This window comes from Capricornis sumatraensis, chromosome 21 (assembly GCF_032405125.1).
Source record: "Capricornis sumatraensis isolate serow.1 chromosome 21, serow.2, whole genome shotgun sequence".
In the NCBI taxonomy this organism is placed as follows: Eukaryota; Metazoa; Chordata; class Mammalia; order Artiodactyla; family Bovidae; genus Capricornis; species Capricornis sumatraensis.
This window is the reverse complement of record NC_091089.1, coordinates 39,009,528-39,031,647: the sequence shown is the minus strand read 5'-3', so window position 1 is coordinate 39,031,647 and position 22,120 is coordinate 39,009,528.

The following is a 22,120-nucleotide window of genomic DNA, read 5'->3' as shown; positions in this document are numbered from 1 at the left end:
GTTTACATTACTGGCAACATTCTAAATTTTCTCTTCCCTTATAGGTCCAAAGTTATATTATCTACTTTTTAGCCAACAAATCTGAACTCATGATATCACCATGATCTCTTTTATGCATAGCCATCCAGGTATTTATAGTTTGCCCTTTGTAATGTTTCACTTCTTCCTCTCTGTTGGCACATCAGTAAGACTCGTCACTTTGTATTAACATCTATGTTATTTTAATCCTCTTGCCTTTTATGTGAGCAAATAAATCTTTCAGTCTCTGTTGCGTTGCTTTTTCTCGTTACAGTCAGAAAATCTAAGGGAAACAAACATTCACACAGTTATTGACACAGTTATTTTTATCGTTGTTGTTGTTCATTCGCTAAGTCGGGACTGACCGTTTGCGACCCCATGGAGTGTAGCACGCCAGGCTCCTCTGTCCTCCACTAGCTCCCATAGTTTGCTCAAACACATGTCATTCCTCCAGACCCCTGACCTTTTTATCATCTCCATAATTTCCTATTTCCAAAATGTCACATACTTAGTCATATGCTATGCAGTCTTTTGGGACGGGCTTTTTTTCACTTAGCGATATACATTATGCTTTTCGGAGCTTCTTTCTTTTTGTACTGATGGACGTGAGTCTGAGTGAACTCCAGGAGATGGTGATGGACAGGGAGGCCTGGCGTGCTGCGATTCATGGGGTCGCAAAGAGTCGGACATGACTGAGCGACTGAACTGAACTGAACTGAACTGAACTGAAACTGAACTGAACTGAATAGCATCCTATTTTCTGGATGTATCACGTTTGGTTTTACTGCTGTTGTTGTTTTATAGTCGCTAAGTTGTGACTCTTTTGTGAACCCATGGACTGTAGCCTGTCAGGCTCCTCTGTCCATGGGATTTCTCAAGCAAGAATACTGAAGCGGGCTGCTATTTCCTTCTCCAGGGAATCTTCCTACCCAGGGATCAAACCCACATCTCCTGCACTGGTAGGCGGATTCTTAACCACTGAACCACCAGGAAGCCCATATTTGGTTTTTCTACTCACATATTGGAAATGAACTGGGTTGCTTCCAGTTGGGGGTGATTATAAATTAACATAAAAATAACCACGTGCAGGTTTCTGTGTAGATCTAAGTTTTTAAATCAGTCAGGTAAATACTAAGCAGTCTCACTTGTTGGGTTATATATGGTAAGACTATGTTTAGCTTTAGGAGAAACTGTCAAACTGTCTTTTAAATGATACTACCAGTGTTCACTCTGAAATTGGAAATCATTTAGAAATTTTGAATTTATGAAGTAGTCTACATCTTTTCTCAACCTTTTTGTTTACTATTAAGATGTGAAATACACATTATTTTACTTTCTTTATGGATGAGGGAGTTGAAGGGTTATTTTCTGGGTCAAATATTTCAACACAGGCAGAGGCAAGAGACTAACTCATCTTTTAAATCAAAACTCACTACAATAGAAGAGATCATTTTAAAAGGGGAGGAGGGTTTGGGACTGGGGGACACATGTACTCCTGTGACTGATTCATGTCAATGTATGGCAAACCCACCACAATATTGTAATTAGCCTCCAATTAAAATAAAGTGATAATAATAATAACAAACCAAAATAAGGTTAATTACCTTGGGTGATGGTTTTTCTTTTGTTTTTCTTTTTTCTTATTACCAGTTAAATTTAAAAATCCAAAAGGAGATGCTACAAGGTAAGAAATATGTTTCTAACTTTCCTTAAAACACTTCCTCTTTAACCTGCAAAGTTTTCCTGGATCCAAAGTAAGGGGGGGAAAATATGAATGGCAATTGGTACATACTATTTTGGCCCTATTGCAAAATTTAGACTTAAAATGAAGAAAGCAGGGAAAACCACTAGACCATTCAGATCTACAATTATACAGTGGAAGTGACAAATAGATTCAAGGGATTAGATCTGATAGACAGAGCGCCTGAGGAACTATGGACAGAGGTTCATGACATTGTACAGGAGTCAGGGATCAAGACCATCCCCAAGAAAAAGAAATGCAAAAAGGCAAAATGGTTGTCTGAGGAGGCCTTACAAATAGCTGAGTAAAGAAGAGAAGTGAAAGGCAAAGGAGAAAAGGAAAGATATACCCATCTGAATGCAGAGTTTCAAATAGCAAGAAGAGATAAGAAAGTCTTCCTCAGTGATCAATGCAAAGAAATAAAGGAAAACAATTGAATGGGAAAGACTAGAGGTCTCTTCAAGAAAATTAGAGATAACTAGGGAACATTTCATGCAAAGATGGGCACAATAAAGGACAGAAATAGTATGGACTAACAGAAGCAGAATACATTAAGAAGAGGTGGCAAGAATACACAGAAGAACTATACAAAAAAGATCTTTATGACCCAGATAACCACAATGGTGTGATCACTCACCTACAACCAGACATCCTGAAATGCAAAGTCATGTGGGCATCGCTACAGAATCATCACTATGAACAAAGCTAGTGGAGGTGATGGGATTCCAGTTGAATTATTTCAAATCTTAAAAGGTGATGCTGTGAAAGTGCTGCACTCAACATGCCAGCACATTTGGAAAACACAGCAGTGGCCTCAGGGACTGGAAAAGGTCAGTTTTCATTCCAATCCCAAAGAAAGGCAATAACAAAGAATTTTCAAACTACCACACAATTGCACTCATCTCAGAAGCTAGCAAAGGAATGCTCAAAATTCTCCAAGTGAGGCTTCAGCAGTACATGAACTGAGAACTTTCAGATGTTCAAGCTGGATTTAGAAAAGGCAGAGGAACCAGAGATCAAATTGCCAAAATCTGTTGCAACATCAAAAAAGCAAAGGAGTTCCAGAAAAACATCGACTTCTAATCTAACATCGACTACTCCAAAGCCTTTGACTGTGTGGATCACAACACACTTGGAAAATTCTTTAAGAGATGGGAATATCAGACCACCTTACCTGCCTCCTGAGAAATCTGTATGCAGGTCAAGAAGCAACAGTTAGAACTGGACATGGAACAATGGACTGGTTCCAAGTTGGGAAAGGAGTACGTCAAGGCTGTATATTGTCACCCTGCTTATTTAACTTATATGCAGAGTATATCATGAGAAATACTGGGCTGGATGAAGCACAAGCTGGAAATCAAGATTGCTGGGAGAAATATCAATAACCTCAGATATGCAAATAACACCATCCTTATGGCAGAAAGTGAAGAGGCGCTAAAGAGTTTCTGGGTGAAAGTGAAAGAGAAGAATGAAAAAGCTGGCTTAAAACACAGCATTCAAAAAAACAAAGATCGTGGCATCCAGTCCCATCACTTTATGGCAAATAGATGGGGAAGCAATGGAAACAGTGACAGACTTCATTTTCTCAGGCACCAAAATCACTGCAGATTGTGACTGAAGCCATGAAATTAAGACACTTGCTCCTTGGAAGAAAAGCTATAATCAACCTAGACAGCATATTCAAAGTGAAGTCGCTCAGTCATGTCTGACTCTTTGCGACTCTGTGGACTGTAGCCTGCCAGGCTCCTCTGTCCATGGGATTCTCCAGGCCAGAATACTGGAGTGGGTTGCCATTTCCTTCTCCAGGGGATCTTCCTGACCCAGGGATCGAACCCAGGTCTTCCACATTGCAGGCAGATGCTTTACCCTCTGAGCCACATTACTTTGCCAACAAAGGTCTGTCTAGTCAAAGTTATGCTTTTTCCAGTAGTCATGTATGGATGTGAGAGTTGGACTATAAAGAAAGCTGAGTGCTGAAAAATTGGTGCTTTTGAACTGTGGTGTTGGAGAAGACTCTTGAGAGTCCCTGTCCATCCTAAAGGAAATCAGTCCTGAGTATTCATTGGAAGGACTGATGATGAAGCTGAAGCTCCAATACTTGGGCCACCTGATGCGAAGAACTGACTCACTGGAAAAGACCCTGCTGCTGGGAAACATTGAGGCAGGAGGAAAAGGGGATGACAGAGGATGAGATGGTTGGATGGCATCACTCACTCAATGATCATGAGTTTGAGCAAGCTCCAGGAGTTAGTGATGGACAGGGAAGCCTGGTGTGCTGCAGCCCCATGGTCACAAAGAGTCAGACGCAACTGAGCAACTGAGCTGAATTGATTTTGGTCCTATAGAATGGTGAGCCCAGAAGTGATGAAAGGATGGAATCTTAAAGAACTGAAAATGTAGTTTTTCTTTTTTTGGACACTCTAGTTTCCTGACCAGGGATGAAACCCCAGATTGCAGGGTTCTCACCTTGGCATTGAGAGCATGGAGTCCTAACCACTGGATCACCAGGGAATTCCCAAGAATGAAATTCTAAAGAAAGAACTAAATCGGTGAGTTAGAGCTAAAGGGGTAATTGAAAGAGATGAGGAAAATTAAACTAAGAGTCTTGAAATCTGAGGAACCATATAAATTAATAGTTGTTTTGTCTGGAAACAGTTGCTGAAATAATTTTTCTCCTTAAGCACTCTTACTGCAACCAGTACATGGTCATTATCCATTTGGTGGAATCAGCAGACATCTTTTAGAGAAACTGTATTGATTTGTGACCGAGAAAAATAAAATGAGAGCCATTATCTACTTCTCTGATAAGACAAGAAGCACTTACAGCTCGTTTGCCTTGCTTGTACATTCTGCAAGGTCGTTTTCCACCACGTCTATGGATTCCATAATGAGTAGAATAAATATGACTTCCTGCTTTTCTGCTAAGGGATGAATAAAAGAGCCTGGTTAGCAGCCCACTTGAGCAAACAGTTCTGTTATTTACATTCTGTCTAGTGATTCACAGGATCATTAAGTTACAAGGACAGAAGAAAAGCTGACACTGAAAGCATACATCCTGTCTACTTAAGATGAAAATACTTATGAATGTCCCAGGAATGCAATAAACATCACCCAGTCTCTGTGAGCACATGCATTCGATTTTCATTTCAAGACCCAGGGAAACTGAATGCTGCTAATTAGTGGTGTCCTTCCAAATTTCTTGAAGTAAGTTCAATTTATTGTGGATATTCTAAGCTTTTATCATTCCTTAATTCTAATGAGGAATCAAAACATTTTATTGTTCCAATCAGAATGCTTCTCAAATTGTATTATCAAAAAAGAATCTCATAAATGTATCCACATCAAAGCAATCTGCAAACGATCAGCAAGGTTAAAAGTGTAGTGTAATAATTCCTTAAAGCAGGTCTATTTTAAGATGACTGAGTCCTAAAACTCAGGGGACACCCAATAAAGTGAATAATTAATTAGATAATAATATGAATCCATGTCAAAATGTAGATATCAAATCACTTATCAAAATTTAGAGGTATTCTTGGGGCTCTGATGTTTCCTACAGTCTTTAAAACTACATAAAATTCAAACTATTATTTTTATGGTGTTCATAATGTCATCAATATCATAATTTGCAGAGCACTACTTTGGCCACCTGATGTGAAGAACTGACTCATTGGAAAAGACCCTGATGCTGGGAAAGATTGAAGGCAGGAGGAGAAGGGGATGACAAAGGATGAGATGATTAGATGGTGTCACCGACTCTATGGACATGAGTTTGAGTAAGCTCCAGGAGCTGGTGATGGAGAGGGAAGCCTGGCTTGTTGCAGTCCATGGAGTTGCAAAGAGTTGGACACAAACTGAACTGATTGGCTGACTGAATTAAGTGCTGACAGTCTATCAATTATCCAGTTTATTCCAATACACTCACAAACTCAAGACCATGTAGTACTGCACACCCAAGAGAGCTAGAAATAAAATCCAGGTCTAAAGCTGTAAACCTGTGATCTGTTCTAAACAATTTCTGTCTTCCTTTACTTGTACTTTCATTCTGTCTTACATTCTGGTTTTCTTTCTGCCTAATATGTGGCAAGTGATCAAAAAACTTCTACTGATTATTTGCTCATTTCCACTCAGTCCTTTTCATTCTACAGAGCTTTCATCTGCATTTTCATCTGTTTATTATTTTTAAATTGCAGAAGTGCTGGTCTTGTTATAGATGCTAGGGGTGTAATCCAACTTAACATTTATTTAGGACTTAGCATGTGCCAGGCATTTGAATACCTCACAACTACAGCCCATAATGTATCAGTTCAGTTCAGTTCATTTCAGTCGCTCAGTCGTGTCCGACTCTTTGCGACCCCATGAATCACAGCACGCCAGGTCTCCCTGTCCATCACCAACTCCAGGAGTTCACTCAGACTCACGTCCTTTGAGTCAGTGATGCCGTCCAGCCATCTCATCCTCTGTTGTCCCCTTCTCCTCCTGTTCTCAATCCCTCCCAGCATCAGAGTCTTTTCCAGTGAGTCAACTCTTCGCATGAGGTGGCCAAAGTACTGGAGTTTCAGCTTTAGCATCATTTCTTCCAAAGGAATCCCAGGGCTGATCTTCAGAACGGACTGGTTGTATCTTCTTGCAGTCCAAGGGACTCTCAAGAGTCTTCTCCAACACCACAGTTCAAAAGCAACAATTCTTTGGCTCTCAGCTTTCATCACAGTCCAACTCTCACATCCATACATGACCACAGGAAAAACCATAGCCTTGATTAGACAGACCTTGGTTGGCAAAGTAATATCTCTGCTTTTGAATATGCTGTCTAGGTTGGTCATAACTTTTCTTCCAAGGAGTAAGCATCTTTTAATTTCATGGCTGCAGTCACCATCTGCAGCGATTTTGGAGCCCCCAAAAATAAAGTCTGACACTGTTTCCACTGTTTCCCCATCTATTTTCCATGAAGTGATGGGACCGGATGCCATGATCTTCATTTTCTGAATGTTGAGCTTTAAGCCAACTTTTTCACTCTCCACTTTCACTTCCATCAAGAGGCTTTTTAGTTCCTCTTCACTTTCTGCCATAAGGGTGATGTCATCTGCATATCTGAGGTTACTGATATTTCTCCTGGCAAACTTGATTCCAGCTTGTGCTTCTTCCAGCCCAGCATTTCTCATGATGTACTCTGCACATAAGTTAAATAAGCAGGGTGACAAATACAGCCTTGATGTACTCCTTTTTCTATTTGGAACCAGTCTGTTGTTCCATGTTTAGTTCTAACTGTTGCTTCCTGACCTGCATACAGGTTTCTCAAGGGACAGATCAGGTTGTCTGGTATTCCCATCTCTTTCAGAATTTTCCACAGTTTATTATGATCCACACAGTCAAAGGCTTTGGCATAGTCAACAACTACAATCCATATTTTACAACAGAAATTTCTGAAGCATAAAATGTTATGTGTGTAACAGAACTGGAGTACAAACTCAGATAGTATGACTCCAGGTCTCAAGATTTAATTGCTAGAGCATACAATTCTCAGTCACAGAGTGATGAATGTGACCCAAAATGCCTTTCCTTGGCAGGACTGACTTTCCCATGGGGGAAGGCAGGTGTCAACAAGTAAACATACTATTAATTGCAAATAGTGGTAATTGCTATTTATAATGAAAGTTGGTTTAGAAATAATGGCATGGAATCAATCACATTAAAAAAAGGAAATGAGATGAATAGTTTCAATCTCAGTTTCCTGTTTTACTCAGTGTTCTTATATAGCTTACTGACATTGAGAAATTGCACAAGAAATCATATTATAAGAAAGTAGCAATATTTTAATGAAAATACTTCCAAAGTTTCATCAGTTTCCTATTTCAGTGTACTAGTGGCCATACCGACTTCATTTTCACTTTTCACTTCCATGCATTGGAGAAGGAAATGGCAACCCACTCCAGTGTTCTTGCCTGGAGAATCCCAGGGACGGGGGAGCCTGGTGGGCTGCCGTCTATGGAGTCTCACAGAGTCGGACACGACTGAAGCGACTTACCAGCAGCAGCAGCAGGCGACTTTGGAGCAGCAGCAGCGGCCATACCAAATTGAGAATGGGTATGTTCCAACATTGTTCTTGACTAGAAGGGGATCTCCAACTTTATATTTTATCCAATCTTATCCTGACTCACGATCTAAGTCTCAAGGTTTCCGAGGCCCTATCTTCTGCAGGGGCCTTGAACACAGTCCTAGGATTGGTGCAATGCTTATCTGCTGATGAAATTGTGGTCAGGAGTTGGGTCTGTATAGGATGGTTGTCAGTAGAGGGAAATGGGAGACCGCCAAGGAGGCAGATTGATTATTGCCAGTGCATAGAGTTCACAGTCTTGGAGACAGGTTGACTTGAATTTTAGAAGCTAACTCAGTTCCTACACTCCCCTGGCAGCAGAGACCCAACCACCATGCTCACCCCAGTGAAGGTCATCCTCTTGCTAAATCTTCTGCTCAGTTCTATGTCATACCTGTTATCACCAAGGCTCCACCACCTCCAGAATATGGCCTGTTTTTTGTTATTTTGTTTCTTTCCTGCATGAGAAAAGGTTGTTCTAAATGTATATATCTTTTGGCTATTTTTAAATTCAACTCAAAGATTTGGCTCCTCAGCTTCTCTCATTTTACAGTGTTGTTTTCAAAGAGTAGGTGACTCATACCCTCTCTCTGAAATGGATGGTGATGGTGATGATCATGGACAGTCTCTTAAGTTCAGAGAACAGATTCAGAGTTTGTTTATAGATGAATATTTTATTCCAGATCTCTGACCTGATGCGGCTCCATGTCTTTAGTAAACATCTACCAAAGGGTATTAGATAACTGAAGAAATTTATGTGAACTGACTAATCTATTACCATGTTTTCATTTTTAAATTTCTCTCCAAGGGGAAAGATTACTTCCTCTCAAATCCAAGATGCCTTTTCAATGGAATTTTCCTAAAGCCATCTTAACCATAAAAACCTTTTCTACAACAATGGGAAAATAAATTGAGCCTACTTAGATTAGGATCAATTCCAAATCATAAAATTAATAGCAAGCCGAAATAAAAAATGTCTGTGTGGAGGATGAGATACAGAAAAAGGTCTTTTTGTAGATGTGTATTTGGCATTGTTGTTGTTCAGTTGCCAAGTTGTGTCTGACTCTTTGGAATGCCATGGACTGCAGCACGCCAGGCTTCCCTGTCCTTCCTTCACCATCTCCTGGAGCTTGCTCAAACTCATGTCCACTGAGTCAGTGCTGTTATCTTACCATCTCATCTTCTGCCGTCCCCTTCTCCTTCTGCATTCAATGTTTCCCAGCATCAGTATCTTTTCCAATGAGTCATAACTGGTATAATGAAAAGCAAATTCAGATTATGTTTTGAAACTACAGTAAAACAAGTTTTTGAAATATTGTACAAAGGTTTCCAAAATATTTTAATATATATTAATGTTTTGTGTGCCTGCTAAGTTGCTTCAATCTTGTCTGACTCTTGGACTGTAGCCTGCCAGGCTCCTCTCTCCATGGGCTTCTCCAGGCAAGAATACTAGAGTGGGATGCCATGCCCTCCTCCAGGGGATCTAACCAAAGATCCAACCTGTTTCTCTTTACATCTCCTGTATTGGCAGTCAGGTTCTTTACCACTAGCCTGCCTGGGAAGCCCACGTTAATATTTTAAGATGTATTAAATGTTACTGATATTCATTTCATCTGGGGCCTAACCCCTCACACTCAGAACAAGTCCAAGGTTGTAAATGTCAAAGTAGCTAGGATACAACTCTTAAGTGAGCTGACCTCCTGGCTCTCTCTGACTTCACTTCTTCCTACTTGCAAACTGTTAATAGATCCTCCTGTAGCCTCCAGCCTCTTTGTGGCTCCTCACACTGCCAAGCACTTGGCTCATCAGGGCATTTGTACCTGCTGTTACCTCTGCCTGAACTGCTCTTTCCCCAGATAAATGTCTGGCTTGCATGTTTCTGTTCAAATGTTACCTGCAAGAGAAGCCTGACTTGACTGTGCTGTCTAAAATACCCCATCACCTGACATGTCTTTATTCCTTTGTCTTACTTTACTTTTCTTTACAAACCTTATCACTACTTAGATTACTATGTAATTATTAATTTACTCTCTGTCTCTCCCGACTAAAATGTAATCCTAAAGGAATAAGGGCTTCTTTTGGTAATATATCTCTAAAGTTTAAAATAATAGTTAACATGTATGTAGAAGATGCTGAATAAATATTCATTGAATAAATAAAAGAATGAGTCAATGAATGCTACCTTTCTTGTTTCAGTTTACAGATGTTAAAAATTTTATGAGTTTTATGAGTTAATTTGTAATCTTGGTTAGTCAATATAGTTTTCCTGAAGCTTATTTTTTTATTTAAGATAAAATTCATGTAACATATAATTTAACATTTCAAAATGCACAATTCATTGGCATTAATTACATTTACAGTGTTGTGTATCTACCACCTAGATCCAGTTCAAAAACACTACCATTACCCCTAAAGAAAACCCTGTATCCTTTAAGCTGTCATTCCCCATTCTTTCCTCCTCACAACACCAGGCAACCACTAATCTATTTTCTGTCTCTGAATTTATCTAATCTGTATATTTCACATAAATGAAATCATATAACATGTGACTTCTGAGTCTGGCTTCTTTCATTTAGCATAATGTTTTCAAGGTTCTTAGTTATTATAGCATGTAGAGGTCCTTTATTTCTTGTTGTATCTTTGAAAATATTCCACTATAGATAGACTTACATTTTTGTTTGGGCTTCCTTGATGGCTCAGCCATAAAGAATCTGCCTGCCAATGCAGGAGATGTGGGTTTGATCCCAGGAGTGGGAAGATGCCCTGGAGAAGGAAACAGCAATCCACTCCAGTATAAATCCTATGGAAAGAGGAGCCTGAGGGATCCTGTGTTCATGGGATCACAAAAGAGGCAGACATGACTTAAAAACTAAACAACAGCAACAAGATTTTGTTTATCCATTCATCACCTGATGAACGTTTAAGCCATTCCCACCTTTTGGATATTGTGAACACTGTTGCTCTGAACATTTAAAGACAAATATTTAGTTAGGTCCCTCAAACACATTGAATTTTCAGAATTGTTTCCAATGTTTTATATTTTATTTTTAAATAAAAGTTGTTTATACTTAAGGCATACAACATGGTGATTTGATATACATATATATATATGAAATGATTAGTAGTATCACTTTGAGTATATCCTAGGAATGAAATTGCTGGGTTTTATACTATTTCTACATTTAACATTTTTAAAAGATCTTTTTAATGTTGACCTTTTTTTTTTAAAAAAAAGTCTATTTAATTTTTTATAACATTGTTTCTGTTTTATGCTATGAGACATGTGGGATATTAGTTCTCTGATCAAGGACAGAAACCACACCCCATGAACTGGAAGTACTTTGTCAACAAAGGTTTATATGGTCAAAGCTATGGTTTTTCCAGCAGGTCATGTATGGATGTGAGAGTTGGACCATAAAAAAGACAGTGCTGAAGAACTGATGCTTTTGAACTGTGGTGCTGGAGAAGATTCTTGAGAGTCCCTTGGACTTCAAGGAGATCAAGCCAGTCAATCCTAAAGAAGATCAATCCTGAATACTCATTGAAAGGACTGATGCTGATGCTGAAGCTCCAATCCTTTGGTCACCTGATGTGAAGAGCTGACTCGTTGGAAAAGACCCTGATGTTGGGAAAAATTGAATGCAGGAGAATGGAGTGACAGAAGATGAGATAGTTGGATGGTGTCACCAACTCAAGGGACAGGAGTTTGAGCAAATTCCGGAGGATGGTGAAGGACAAGGAAGCTTGGCATACTGCAGTCCATGGGTTGGCAAAGAGTCAGACACAACTTAGAGGTGGAAAAACAACAAGCCACTGGACCACTAGGAAAATCCTTATGTTTAACTTTTTGAAGAACAACCAAACTGTTTCCATTAGGGGAGACATCATTTTACATTTTCACCAATGAAACTGAAGGTGAAAACATCTTTTTTTAATATATAAATTTATTTCTTTTAATTGGAGGCTAACTACTTTACAATATTGTATTGGTTTTGCCATACATCAACATGGATCCGCCACGGGTGTACGTGTGTTCCCCATCCTGATCCCCCCTCCCACCTCCTTCCCCATACCATCCCTCTGGCTCATCCCAGTGCACCAACCTCAAAAACATCTTGTAGGACTTCTTATTTTAGAGCAAAAAGTGTCATTAAAAGTGTGATTACTCACAGCAACTGTTCTCTGTGATGCCTTTGAAGTTGTGCATGGTGGACGACAGCATCACTGAACTACTGGTCCTTATTCTCATTTCCTTATTAACAGCACAGCCAGTAGCCTTCAGATCTCTATGTTCCCCCAACTATCTTGTGAGGTGTCTTTTATCCTACCACAAAGAACAGATAAGGGTGTAAAAATAGTTTCTGGAGACTTTAATTGGAAAAACTATAGATTTTTAAGAAAAGAAATGAAGGTGGCTCTTCACCACTGAATACGCTTTCATTATTGGCTTCCAATCAATATAAGTCTCCTGCGCTAGGCTTCTCCAAAGCATTCTCCATCAACTTGAAGTTTTCAGTAGTTTGATGTAACAAGGAAAGTTTATTCTAATACTGTTATCTTCACTGAAATGAAGACTAGCTTACATTTTGAGTTGCATTTAAAGAATAAAAATGTATATATTGATTTATGATATAAGAGCCAAAACTAGTAGTGCTCAGAAATCTTGAAAAATTCCATCTTGCCAAGTCCTCCTCCTGTTACTCACCAGGATCCCCTCCCACCAAGACTCCCACGATGGAACATCTTCTGGGTCTGTTCCAGTGGTGCAATACCCTCAAACTCTTGGTATTTTTTGAATCCCAGTCCTCAAAATGCAACAGTGTCTTATATATTGCGAGTGATAATTAATTTGATAAAAACAGTTGATGCCCATGGGTGACATTCAACAGTGCTTTCAAACTTGGCCTTCTATGAAAACAAATATAATTTTACTGTAGGGTATTTGACATGAAAACACAATCCAACAAACTGAATCTCATGGGGAAACCAATAAGCAGCAGAGCAGATGACATCATGTTGTTTAATAGTTCTCTCAGAGCACACATCCTAGATAAGTTTTAACACAGCACTGCTATATTTATGATCGCTTGAAAAATTATTTTCTCTTACAGAAAATAATTCCAATTATCATATGTTCAATTCACTCACTTATCAAGAGCTTCAAAGACGAAGAAATCATTAAATTGTGAATACTCGTTTGCTATAAATTTATGGGAAGAAGAAAGAGCATTCCGGGTTGAAGAAATGCCATAAGCAAACAATGCAGGGAGATTGTATTGAGCCCTAGGTAAAGTGGTTATCTTGCTTGAAATAAAAAATATGTCACAAATTGCCTGGAAATGAAAATTGGGTCACATTATAAAGGACTTAGAAATCTATGCTAAAGATTTTTAAATTAATCATATAGGAATACAAGAGCCATTGACAATTTTCACACATGCAAGTAGCATGATCAGATTTAGGATATAGGAAGTTCATTCTGGGAGCATTACATAGAAATACTAGCTTCCTGAAAGATTATTCCATGGCAATCAAATGTATCCTATTGGCAATGAATTAATCTATCAATTAACATTTCTATCCACACATTCCAAAGACCAACAACTCTTCTATTTCCCCTCAATTAAACAATTATGTAATCTCAGTTTTTCTAAGTAGGAATATCTGTAATAGCATCCAACTGAATGTATAATGATTGTTTTCAAAAACTTTGAATCGTTTTCTGAGTAGTCCACAGGACCTATAAGATAATCCTAAAAGATAGAAATAAGAATAAAAATATCAAGCTTAATTGGCTGGCTAACAGTGCTGCATAGAAGACTCTGCTGCTGCTGCTGCTGCTAAGTCACTTCAGTCGTGTCCAACTCTGAGCAACCTTGCACATTAGAAAACAGGCTTTGACAAACTAAATCTTACAGCTTGGTTTTTGTATGACCCGTGAGCCAAAAGTGGGTTTAAATTTTTAAATAACTGTAAAAAACACTGAGAAGAATATGCAACAGAGATGGTATATGGACCTCAAATAAAATCATGTTACCCAGCCCTTTCCCCCTAAAGCCGTTGGCTCTCATCATACAGTGAAAAACGTGAGAGTTTGAGGGAGATTTCACTCAAATCCTCCTCCTATAAACTACTAAGAAGCAACAGATGAGTACCTTTATATCCTTACTAAATTTCTACTATTTTCTTAGGGCAATTACTTTTCTATTTGGTAAAAATATTTTACTTTTTATAAATGGTTTAGTACCACAGCGTTTTGATCTGCAGGATGAGTACCAATCAGAATGTTTTTTTAATGATATCAACTTGGAGGCAGATACCCAAGATTCATTCTCACACGTATGAATAGTTCAGAGTAGTTGGTACTGTCGTTTTCATGAGGCTTTGAGACTGCAACTTTTTTAAGGTAATAATTCTAGCCTGTTACTTACAGCAGAACCTTTAGCAAGCAACAGAGGGAAGCAGAAACCTGTTTGAGAGTGAAACTGAATCAGAGAAGTTAATTTATTAAGTAACTGATCATATAGAATAGAAGTTGAAAGTCTTTATCTAGATATAGGAAATGACTATTTCATAAGGGCTTGATCAATAATTTTCCTTAAGGTAGAAACTATGGGCGGCAAGTTCATTTGACAAATCTCTCTGTGAGCTTTCTAAATAATGTACAGTCACAAGACATTTATATTAGTAATATTTTATGTGGTGTGTGTGTGTGCTCAGTCATGTCTGACTCTTCACAACCTCGTAGACTGTGGCCCATCAAGCTCCTCTGTCCATGGGATTCCCCAGGCAGGAAAATTGGAGCTGTTTGACGTTCCCTTCTCCAGGAGATCTTCCCGACCCAGGGATCAAACCTGCACCTTTTGCATCTCTGACACTGGCACGCAGATTCTTCACCACTGAGCCACCTGGAAAGCCATTTTTATGTGAAAATGGATTTAATGCATAGCTGGCTTGGCAAAGTTCTACCTTTACCGCTTTTATTTCTGCCAATAACTGAATATCTGGTTTTGATGAGATTTGGGTATTTTATTGAAATAAGATCAATATGGATTGCTTATTTAATCAAAATGTTATTTGAAAATAAAACAGAAGACTGCTATATGATTGGAAGAAATACTAGCTCTTTCACAACCAAGGAACCATTTTTAAAATAATCAAGACATTTCAAAGTCAATTTAAAACAGAGAAAATTATTCTATAAGATATGGAGCATTATTTACTAAATCAAAGAAAATTCAATTTCTTCCTTCATATCCTTTAAAACTTGGAATAAATAGTCGAGTTTTGCCCTTTGTTATGAACTTCCATATTCTAGAACAGACTAATGCTTTATTTAGGATAAAGCTACTTTCTAATTCCCTGGAAAACAAAATCTCATCTGCTTGCCTGAGAATAAGTTTGCGAAGTTTTTTCAATACCGCCCTTAGTTATATGAATATATATATATCAATTATAATTTGTAACCAAACTAAATAATATTTTACAAAAGAAACTAAGTGGATGGTAGTTGAGAACTTTCACATACAAACATTTTAGAATACTGGCAAAGCTCAATATTTTCTAGAGCCAGAAACATTTTATTAAAATGAACACATTTGTTAACATGTTCCAGAAGTCTACTCATGTATTAGGAAAGTAACAAACATATGTAAACTTACTATTATGATTATTAATCAGTGTTTCTGTATTCAAAAACGTTACTTAGAAACTGTCTAGGAATCAAATGATTAGCTATTAACTCAATTTAATATTATTATAAGATTTTAAGATATCTAAAGGTTTGGGGAAATAGTGTTCAAAACTATACATAGAAAATATAATTACTTTTGTTATTAAAAAATTGTCATTATTATTTAATTTAGTCAGACACAAATTTATATTTTTATAGTTTTAAGCATTATATAAGATTACTGTTGGAGAACCAACCAGTCCATTCAGAAGGAGATCAACCCTGGGATTCTTTGGAAGGAATGATGCTAAAGCTGAAGCTCCAGTACTTTGGCCACCTCATGTGAAGAGCTGACTCACTGGAAAAGACTCTGATGCTGGGAGGGATTTGGGGCAGGAGGAGAAGGGGACGACAGAGGATGATATGGCTGGATGGCATCACTGACTCGATGGACGTGAGTCTGAGTGAACTCCGGGAGACGGTGATGGACAGGGAGGCCTGGCATGCTGCGATTCATGGGGTCGCAAAGAGTCGGACACGACTGAGCGGCTGAACTGAACTGAACTGAACTGAACTGAAGATTACTGTTAAATTAGTAAAGTGAATAAGAAGCTAAGGAAATTCAAATGAACTAGTCTCTTTATGAGAAAATAAACACAAATCTAATTTTAAAAGTAAAATGTGTAATTATCTTATATTTTATAATGATAATAATGAAGGAAAAGACATGTTTAATTTTTAAATAAAATTATTAAACTACTATGCTAATTTTCCATGTTCAGTTCAGTTCAGTTCAGTTGCTCAGTCATGTCCATTGAGTCAGCATCAGAGTATTTTCCAATGAGTCAACTCTTCGCATGAGGTGGCCAAAGCACTGGAGTTTCAGCTTTAGCATCAGTCCTTCCACAGAACACCCAGGACTGATATTCTTTAGGATGGACTGGCTGGATCTCCTTGCATTCCAAGGGACTCTCAAGAGTCTTCTCCAACACCACAGTTCAAAAGCATCAATTCTTTGCTCAGCTTTCTTCACAGTCCAACTCTCACATCCATAATTGACCTTAACTCTATAAACTTGGGTTCTCATATAAAATATTTTGGAGCTAACAGTTTCCTTAAGAAAAATGTAATCTAAAACTTTTGAATTATCAGGAGCTCAAGTCTCTTATTTTTATGGTGTTTATGAATATTCATGGAGAAGGAAATGGCAACCCACTCCAGTATTCTTGCTGGGAAATCACATGGACAGAGGAGCCTGGTGGGTTATAATCCATGGGGTCACAAAGAGTTGGACACTACTGAGCAACTATGAATAACAATAATGGATATTAGATTTATATAAATAAACCCTTTATCATTACCAGATATCAACAGAACAAAATGATTTGAACTTGAGAGATGAAATTTTATTAACTCTCTAAAGCTATGACAAATCTAGATGACATATTAAAAAGCAGAGACATCACTTTGCTGACATATAATCAAAGCTATGGTTTTTCGAGTAGACATGCATGATTGTGAGAACTGGACCATAAAGAAGGCTGAGCACTGAAGAATCGATGCTTTCGAACTGCGGTGCTGAAGAAGACAATCCCTTGGATAACAAGGAGATCAAACCAGTCAATCCTAATGGAAATCAACCCTAAATATTCATTGGAAGGACTGATACTGAAGCTGAAGCTCCAATACTTTGGCCACATGATGCAAAGAGCTGACTCATTGGAAAAGATTGATGCTGGGGAAGATTGAGGTCAGGAGAAGAAGACAACAGCGGATGAGATGGTTGGATGGCATCACTGACTTAATGGACATGAGTTTGAATAAACCGCGGGAGACAGTGAAGGACAGAGACTCCTAGAGTGCTAAAGTCCATGGGGTTGCAAAGAGTCAGACATGACTTGGCAACTGAACAAATATCAGTGTATTGGGTACCCATTACTGCTCAAGAAATTACTCCAAATTAAGCAGCTTAAAACAACAAACATTTATTATATAGCATGGTTTTGAAAGCTCAGGAACACAGAAACCACTGGCAGTTCTGGCCAGAGCCTTGCAGCCAGGGCTGTAACAATATCAAAGCTCAACAGGAGCTTCTAAAGGTACTCACTTGGAGGTCTAAGGTGCTCCCTGTTGGAAACTGGCTCTAATTTCTCATGATATGGGTTTCTTCATTGTGTTTCTTGCAACATAGCAATTTTCCAGACAAGCAGTCCTAGAGAGAAAGCAGAAGGCACACCCAAGACGGAAGCCACAGTCTTCTTTTAATCATGTAATTTGCGAAGTGACAAGCTACTGCATCTGCCACCAGCCACTGGCCACTCAGAGCAGCCTGGCACAAAGCAGGAGAGAACTACAACACACTGCGAACATCAGAGGCAAGGATGACTGGGGTCACCCTGCAGGTTAGGCAGCACAGAAGAAAAACATCTGTTACTCAGTACAAGGTCACGACTTCTTAATTACGGGTACAGAGAGACGGATCCCGACACACAGAGTTCTTATAGATTCAGTTCTACAAATCAAGCTGTGGGACCAAGTAAACAAGGAAATGGAAACTCACCAATCTGGATTCTAAGAAACTACTGGGAATGGAAGTTTTAATTGATTGAAGGGCACAAATAGACCAAGAGACAAACCAACAAAAATACCAACTAATCAGCTTCTCTGTTCTATCTCACCAAAGATAGAGTAGATCTTTATGATCCATCTAACAGATCACCAAGTGATTGGGGAAAAGCAAAATTCTCAATCACTGCATCCAAAAGTGGAAAATAATATGTTAGCCATGCATGAACAAGCATCAGAAATAAAGAACAGGGGCGGTCCTAAGATGGCAGAGGAATAGGACAGGGAGACCATTTTCTCCCCCACAAATTCATCAAAAGAACATTTAAACGCTGAGTAAATTCCACAGAACAACTTCTGAATGCCAGCAGAGGACACCAGGTACCCAGAAAAGCAGCCCATTGTCTTCGAAAGGAGGTAGGAAAAATATAAAAGACCAAAAAAGAGACAAAAGAAGTAGGGACGGAGCTCCGTTCCGAGAAGGGAGTCTTAAAAAGAAGTTTCCAAACACCAGGAAACACTCTTGCTGCCGAGTCTGTGGTGAGCCTTGGAAGCACAGAGGGCAGCATAACAGGGAGGAAAAATAAATAAATAATTAAACCCCACAGATTACTAGCCCAACGGTAACTCTCCCAGTGGAGAAGCAGTGCAGATGCCTGCATCTGCCACTAGCAAGCGGGGGCTGGGCAGGGAGGCGCCCACTGCATTGCTTAGAGTAAGGACCAGGCCTGAATGCCCCGAGGGCAATCAGAGCGAAGTAATTTGGGCTAGCAAACCAGACTGTGGTATAGCTACCACACGAAAAGCCCTAACCTAAGACACTGCCAGGACCGTGCACACAGAACAAAGGACCGAACAGAACTAGCCGGCTGCAGACCTTCCCCCTCTGGTGACAGGCAGCCAGAGCCGGAAGGAGGCAATTGCAGCCCCAGAGAGACATTATCTACCAAACTGCAAGCAGGCTTCTTTGCTAACCAAGACTTCTTGGGGTTCTGGACACCCAGAAAACCAAGTGGCAGGGACAGGGTAGGCAATAAGTCACAGCGACCGCGCTCGCCAAACACCTCATCACCTGAGCTGCTCAGACCTGGGAAGGGCACAAATTGCAGGCCCAACTGAGTCTGCACCTCTGAGGACTACCCGAGTGCCTGAACCTGAGTGGCTTAGACCTGGGAGGCGCATGCAGCCCAGAGCCGGCCTCGGACGGTTCCTGGCAGTGCAACCTAGAGCCTGAGCAGTGTGGGCAGGGAGGGCACACGTGCCATGAGCAGGGGCAGGCCCAGTGTGGCTGAGACACTGTGAGCACACAGCAGTGTTATATGTTTCCAGCGTCCCTCACTCCCCACAGTGTGACTGAACAAGTGAGCCTTAAAAAAGTGTCCACCACTGCCCCCTTGTGTCAGGGCAGAAATCAGACACTGAAGAGACTCGCAAACAGAAGCTAAAACAGAGAGAACCACCTTGGAAGTGACAGGTGCAATAGATTAATATCCTGTAGTTGGTGCTGATTACGTAGAAAGGGGCCTATAGATCTTGAGAAATATAAGCTGGACCAAGGAACCATCCGAAAATGAACTGACCCCACACTGCCCACAACAACACCAGAGAAAGTCCTAGAAATATTTTTACTATTTTTACAATCATTCTTTTTTTTTCTAATTAAAAAAAATTTTAAGTCCTCTATTACTCCTTTAATTTTCATTTTTATATCCCACTATTACTTTCTTTAAAAAAGACCCTATTTTTTCAAGCAAACTTCATATATATATATGTATTATAATTTTTGTGACTTTGCTTTTTCTTTTTCTTTTCTTTAATATGGCATTTTTGAAAATCCAACCTCTACTCTAGATTTTTAATCTTTGTTTTTTGGTATTTGTTATCAATTTTGTGCCTTTTAGAACCCAATCTTCAGTACCCATTTTTACTTGGGAGCAAGAATGCTGGCTTGACTGCTCTCTCCCACTTTGGACTCTCCTTTTTCTCCACCAGGTTGCCTCTGTCTCCTCCCTCCCACTTCTCTTCTCTACCCAACTCTGTGAATCTCTGTGTGTTCCAGATGGTGGAGAACTCTTAAGGAACTGATTACTGGCTGGATCGGTCTCTCTCCTTTTGATTCCCCCCTTTTATCCTCCTGGCCATCTCTGTCTCCTTCCTCTCTCTTCTCTTCTCTGCATAACTCCGTGAACATCTCTGAGCAGTCCAGACTGTGGGGTGCATATAAGGAAGTGATTACTGGCTAGCTTGCTCTCTCCTCTTTTGATTGCACCTCATCTCATTCAGGTCACCTCTAACTCCCTCCTCCCTCTTCTCATCTCCATGTAACTCTGTGAACCTCTCTGAGTGTCCCTCACTGTGGAGAAACTTTTCATCTTTAACCTAGATGTTTTTATCAATGGTGCTGTATAGAAGGAGAAGTCTTGAGACTACTGTAAAAATAAGACTAAAAACCAGAAGGAGGCTTAAGTTCAAATCCTGAGAACACCAGAGAACTCGTGACTCCAGGGAAAATTAATCAACAGGAGCTCATCAAACGCCTCCACACCTACACTGAAACCAAGCACAACCCAAGGGCCAACAAGTTCCAGAGCAAGATATACCACGCAAATTCTCCAGCAACACAGGAACACAACCCTGAGCTTCAATATACAGGCTGCCCAAAGTTACTCCAAAACCACTGACATCTCATAACTCATTACTGGACACTTCATTGCACTCCAGAGAGAAGAAATCCAGCTCCACCCACCAGAACACTGACACAAGCTTCCCTAACCAGGAAACCTTGACAAGCCACTGATACAAACCCACTCACAGCAAGGAAACTCCATAATAAAGAGAACTCCACAAACTTCCAGAATACAGAAAGACCACCCCAAACACAGCAATATAAACAAGATGAAGAGACAGAAGTAAACCCAGCAGGTAAAGGAACAGGATAAATGCCCACCAAACCAAACAAAAGAGGAAGAGATAAGGAATCTACCTGATAAAGAATTTCGAATATTGATAGTGATAATGATCCAAAATCTTGAAACCAAAATGGAATCACAGATAAATAGCCTGGAGACAGGATTGAGAAGATATAAGAAAGGTTTAACAAGGACCTAGAAGAAATAAAAAAGAGTCAATATATAATGAATAATGCAATAAATGAGATCAAAAACACTCTGGAGGCAAAAAATAGTAGAATAATGGAGGCAGAAGATAGGAATAGTGAGGTAGAAGAAAGAATGGTAGAAATAAATGAATCAGAGAGGGAAAAAAAAATGAATTAAAGAAATGAGGACAATCTCAGAGACCTCCAGAACAATATTAAATGCCCCAACATAAAATCATAGAAGTCCCAGAAGAAGAAGACAAAAAGAAAGACCATGAGAAAATACTTGAGGAGATAATAGTTGATAACTTCCCTAAATGGGGAAGGAAATAATCACCCAAGTCCAAGAAACCCAGAAAGTCCCAAATAGGATAAATCCAAGGAAAACAAACCAAGACACATATTAATCCAATTAACAAAGATCAGACACAAAGTTCAGTTCAGTTCAGTCACTCAGTCGTGTCTGACTCTTTGTGACCCCATAAATTGCAGCACGCCAGGCCTCCCTGTCCATCACCATCTCCCGGAGTTCACTCAGACTCACGTCCATCGAGTCCGTGATGCCATCCACCCATCTCATCCTCAGTCATACCCCTCTCCTCCTGCCCCCAATCCCTCCCAGCATCAGAGTCTTTTCCAATGAGTCAACTCTTTGCATGAGGTAGCCAAAGTACTGGAGCTTCAGCTTTAGCATCATTCCTTCCAAAGAAATCCCAGGGCTGATCTTCAGAATGGACTGGTTGGATCTCCTTGCAGTCCAAGGGACTCTCAAGAGTCTTCTCCAACACCACAGTATAAAACCATCAATTCTTCAGTGCTCAGCCTTCTTCACAGTCCATCTCTCACATCCATACATGACCACAGGAAAAACCATAGCCTTGACTAGACAGACCTTAGTCAGCAAAGTAATGTCTCTGCTTTTGAATATACTGTCTA